The sequence below is a fragment of the Papilio polytes genome, unplaced genomic scaffold, assembly GCF_000836215.1.
Source record: "Papilio polytes unplaced genomic scaffold, Ppol_1.0 DF822178.1, whole genome shotgun sequence".
NCBI lineage: Eukaryota > Metazoa > Arthropoda > Insecta > Lepidoptera > Papilionidae > Papilio > Papilio polytes.
The window spans coordinates 190,667-195,991 of NW_013527026.1; the positions used below are offsets into that span (position 1 = coordinate 190,667).

At 32.7% G+C, this 5,325-nt stretch overlaps 1 protein-coding gene across 1 annotated transcript in view; it reads left to right on the top strand.

Annotated features, from left to right (window-relative positions):
• Positions 1 to 4,414: 4,414 nt before the first annotated feature.
• LOC106106544 (leucine-rich repeat-containing protein 24) overlaps positions 4,415 to 5,325 on the top strand; it is an 11,714-nt gene continuing 10,803 nt past the window's right edge. The window contains exon 1 of the mRNA XM_013287142.1: positions 4,415 to 4,602. The gene's annotated coding sequence lies outside the window, so the exon portion shown is untranslated. The remainder of the gene's footprint in view (positions 4,603 to 5,325) is intronic.

A 5,325-nucleotide genomic window follows, 5' to 3' on the forward strand; every position in this document is an offset into this window, starting at 1 on the left:
CAAATATTAGTAACAATAAGAAATAAAAATTATAATATGCAGTGGAAATGTTAGTTCTGTAAATGTTTGAAGTTTCCAAAAATTAAAAAAAATCTTCATTGTTATCATATACTATAAACGCGGAGATAAAAGTAATTTTAGTTAATACCGACGCTTCTTTAAGGAAAAGGCTGTAATAGTGTTTAATTCTTTTCACAGCGCCTCGTCTGAGAATTGGAGTGAAGCCAATTTGAAAGCTAATAGTTGCTTCAAAGCTGGATGTTCCTTCTAATTGCTTCATGACGTACTTTTTCGTCGATTGCGGTCGTGGAAGTCTTTTGTCTGTCACCAGATGGCTCTGCGCAAGAAATGTTGGCTTTAGTTTTGGAGCCTTCTTTTATACTTAAAGTATTTGTTGCTGCACAGTTAGAGAATGACGAAATTTTAAGATTTTCGGTAAAATATTGACTTGATTTTTGAATACTTTTTTATGGTTATCAAATGAAATGGATATTTTTTTCTTTTTACCATAGAACAATGGCGTTGTTGGGCTATACAAGTTGTTTTATTGCAAATAAAATTTGTGCATAGTTGAAAACGTACTGTTTTTATAAAAGTAAACGAACCCCTTTAAAACAATATAAAAACGAAATACAATAAAAACAAAGGAACGCTACCTTAAAAGAAAAATGTACAGAATTTGTTTCTTGATTGTTTTCTCTTTTAGCATTGTTTTAGTTTCCATTGCAATTTCCTTATTTTTCTGCGTGAGATTTTTGGTGCTTTTGTTCACGTTTTATTAATCTCTTTCAGTTACTGTTTCTTTTTAGATATAATAAAAAAAGCCTGAAAAAATATTGCTACGCTAGCCTGATAACACTCTTGAAAATGTTATAAATATCATACACTTTGACAAAATGGAAGTGACAGTATATTTTAAAATTAGAAAGTCAATTACTAAGGTAATAATCGTAATTCGGTAACTTATTTATAAACTCAATTATTTTGTATTACACAACAATCATAATTAAAAAAAAAACTAAATCCATCAATTTAAATGAGACTGTAATGCTTAATAAAAATGTATCTCTAATTTATTCTTGCCTCTTTAGTTAAAAACAAGAAGAACAAACGACAAACATTGTTACATCTTGAAAAAAATTAATGAGACTCCCGTAGACATTTACTTTTGTACAAGTTTTAATGGCAGCGAGTTTTTATTTAAATTAGCGGCTCCTTGACTAAGCACCACTGCGCAGCTCCTGTGGCATTTACTTGCGACATTGATACAATTATTTAATATACTTATATTAATTGTTATTTTATTTTAAATTATAGTAATATTATAAACGCGAAATTTAGATGGATGGATATTTGTCAGAGTTTGTAGCCTAAACAGCTGGACGGATCTCGATGTAATTTGGCATAGATGTAGACGATAGACGTAAAGAAAACATATGTTACGTACTTTTGTTTTTTTTCTAATTAGGTGCAAACGCAGTCTCGTATGCCAGTGATTAATAAACTGTTGTTTGTTCATAACATAGTGTAATATATCCAATAGATTCAAGATGTAAGTTGTATATTAGTGTTTTACACACACTCTAAGCTGTCTGTGTGTGTCTTCGAATGTAAATAATACGACTAATTGGGTATACACAAGTTTGCAAACTTGTGTCTGCTCGAATGTCGTACGACGATAAGAAAACGTAGGGGAAATTCGTGAGTTCTTGTTTAAGTTTGCAATTGGAATATGTGACTTGTAAATACATCCTACAAGATATAATTTTAGTTATAACTTTATAAAACTAACAGACCCGTTTTAATTACTCTTAGGGCCGAATTCTGAAAAGAATCTCATACACATTGTTTCGGAAGTGTCTGGAATCTGGAGATTAACCTTAGCCTCACTAGTAGCCTATATTAAATGTCTTTTTAGTATTAAGCCGTAAGATTAAGTATTCCAATGGAATTCAAAGTGTAAATGAGATAAAAAAGATATGCTTATTCCACTGCATGCAAATATAATAACAGGACGGTCTTGCTGGTATGCTGGCAAGACAGTAGATAAAAGTGTTGCTATACACTACACTTACCAAATCAAAACACACAATAAACATTGTTACTTAAATCACATAATGTTTCCACTTATTCATTGCATTCGTTGAAATTACTTTATAACTGACAATGGTCGTAGAAATTGTACAAATTATGATATGAGATCGTTAGGGAAGCCGGCGTGCATCAGCGCCCCCTCGCGGCCATTGTGCCACCCTAATCTGATGGAGCTTCCCTTCCAACGTTTTAATCATACCCACATTACAGTGTCCATGCTATGTATTTATTTTGAGACACATCTTATGCTTTCTAACAAATAGATCAAAAATAACTTCTCAGAAAGATATTTAAAATATAGGTGTTAAGTTTATTAAATTTATTCCTAGAATTCCCTTAAGATAGAAAGTGTGAAATCATTAAATGCTTGAAGAAATTAGAAAAGTCCAATTAAAGTACATAAATGAAAATAATGTTTTTCACATGATAGATTCCATACGGCTAATTGATTCCAATTAGAAGAGTATCAAATCAACTTATTATAGTTTCGTAAACTATAACAATTTTTTTTTATAAAACTTGTACACCCTACAACACTAACAACTTCCCTGGCCCATGCGATGTGCTACAATAGACTTTCATTCCGACCAGAGAACGTTTCGGCCCGGCTTCCGAGATTCCCCTTCTTACATTTACTTTGGAATATCCTATTCGATGTAAAAGTTTATCTTTCAACATTCGACAAATTCTAATCGATAATCTGATAATAAATACCACTAAAGTCACAGATTAAACAAAGGAAGTATATTTTATAGTTACGTACCAAATTTTTTTTTATTACGATCATCAACTGTGCTTGAACCTTGTGAAATCCTGATAGGCTGATGTGTTTAATAAAAACTAACTCTACCTATTTGTAAGATAAAGAATTATTAAATGTGTAAAGAGATGAACTTTTATTTTGAGCGTTATCTGATACTCACCAGTGCTTCAGTAACCGACGAAAGAATTCTTGTAACTTTAAAGCAGAAATAAATGAAAATATAAAATGAGTCATTAATAAACAAACAGGGTTGATGTCTTTGAGCGGCTTCCTGTGCAAACTAAGGGACGTGACTGGATTGTAAAAATCCATTGTTGAAGCGAAGAGGAAAGCGTAATCGATCAAAAAGGATGGATTTCAAAAGCGCCGGCTCCGCACAACCAATTGAAACGTCTGAAAAACATCGAGTTCGTTTCAAACAGTTTTCTGCCACTTCTTCAATGGATACAGAAGCTTAATGAGAAAGCTTTTTAGTTGCACCACATTTGAAGTTTCTGCTAAAGCTTTGTAAGCTCTAAGTTAACCACAAACTATTTCATTAGGTACCTGAATACGTGTGTGTTTTACAGATTTTATAGTTAAAGTTTAATAAGAAAAGTTTTATTAAAAATACGTGTATTTACATACATAAGAAGCAGAGTTAATTTAACTTTTCATTTAGTTTAATAAATATATTATAACTTATAAATGTACAGGCAACAAACTTTGTACCTATCTATCCCCTGTATGAAAATAATAATAAATTTTTATACATAAGAATGTCACGATAAAATCCTTTTATATTCCTCAATGTGTGCTAAATTTGATAATCATCATCAAACAAACAAATTTAACTTACTAAGTTTAAGTAAGTTAGAGTATAGCTCATATACATATATAAGTGAGTCTGAGAGGCTGTCATGCTCGCTAATGAATCCCGCGCCAAAGTTCGCAGCTGACGAGGTGCGACAAATTCTTTGTGGCGCTAAGATCAAGAGTAACTTTTAAAAGCCTTTCCCCGAGCGACTGCTGCGACTCCGCTGAGACACTTTGATCGAACTTGATACAAGAACTCTTAATGACAATTTAGAAGCTTATATAATGAGGTTATCGTTAAGGTTTTTAAAAAAAAAATATTAATTATTTACCCTTATTAAAAGGAACTTGAGATAACTCAAAACGGTTCCTTAACAGGACAACGAGATGTAAAATGTAACAACACTTTTGTGTCCTTAAGTAATAAACAAAAAACAGTCACTGTTCACAGGCTGAATTTTAATATACGTTTTGTAAACTCGAGCTCGGCACACAATGCTAACGGTGAACGTAGCAAAACTCTTTTTGTATTTTTTAAATTCAATCAAGTCAGCAACGGCGACGACATTCTAATTGTGCCTTTACAATGTACAGTCTGCATCAGCAGAGATAAGTGGGCAATTCGAAAACAGAAAAATAAAATTGCGTCCGATAGCGGTTCAGGGCAGGCCGCCCGCCTGCGCGGGGCGCGCGCCCCTCGCCCGCGCCCCGCACGACCCGCGCACCCCTTCAGTCAACTTCAACCCCCGCCGCAGACTGTCGTCTCGCTCCCCGGCCCTTACAGTGCCAACACAAATGGTTGCCTACAGAATACTCGAAAAACAAGTGCTTCGAGTGCTTTTTCGAATGTAGCGTGTCTGTGTGCAAGTGTCGCAAGTGATTTTTCGGGAATAATTATTGTGTATATACAACTGGGATTTTTTTAAGTGGACTCATCGCGATGCTTTACGGTGAGTTTACTTTTTCCTATTGTTTTAGAGATGTCATTTCGTTAATTATTTTTTGCGCTAATTTAAGAGCGCACGGCGAGAGATAGAGAATTATTTTTAGGTTTGTTACAAATCTAAAGAATGAAATTGATTCTTAGCTGTCCCTAAAAAACTTTTTTAAAACAAACGAGAATAAAAACTTTTTAATCTTTGTAAATTAATTTACAAAATAATCTAACACGTTTTTATTTTATTTTAACAGTAATTAAATGCTTTTAATTCTTTGAAAAGTTTCGCGTTGGATTATGTCGCATTTTTATGCGATTAAAATCTTTACAAAATATATAATACGCTTGTAGGTAAAATTTCAATGATAATTACAATAAAATTACTACATGACGACATCAATTAACAGTATTTAGTAACAAAAGTTCAGGGCACATTATTGTGTTAATAAATAATATATTTTTACCACATTATTATAACTAGTCATAAATTTTCAGTACAGCTTAATTATGCTTAACAAGTGTCACTGCAGAGCTTAAATAGTACTCAGTAATAATTAATAGCTTGTAATGGACACTATCATGTCTCAATGTCACAATTCATGTATTTACACGTACATTGTGTTACATTAAAATGGTTGGTATATTATGTAACTTATGTTGACTTTTGTAAACCGACGAACGTTTTCAACGCTAACGAAACAATGTTGGGATAACATGTATCGTTTATCTTTTATAC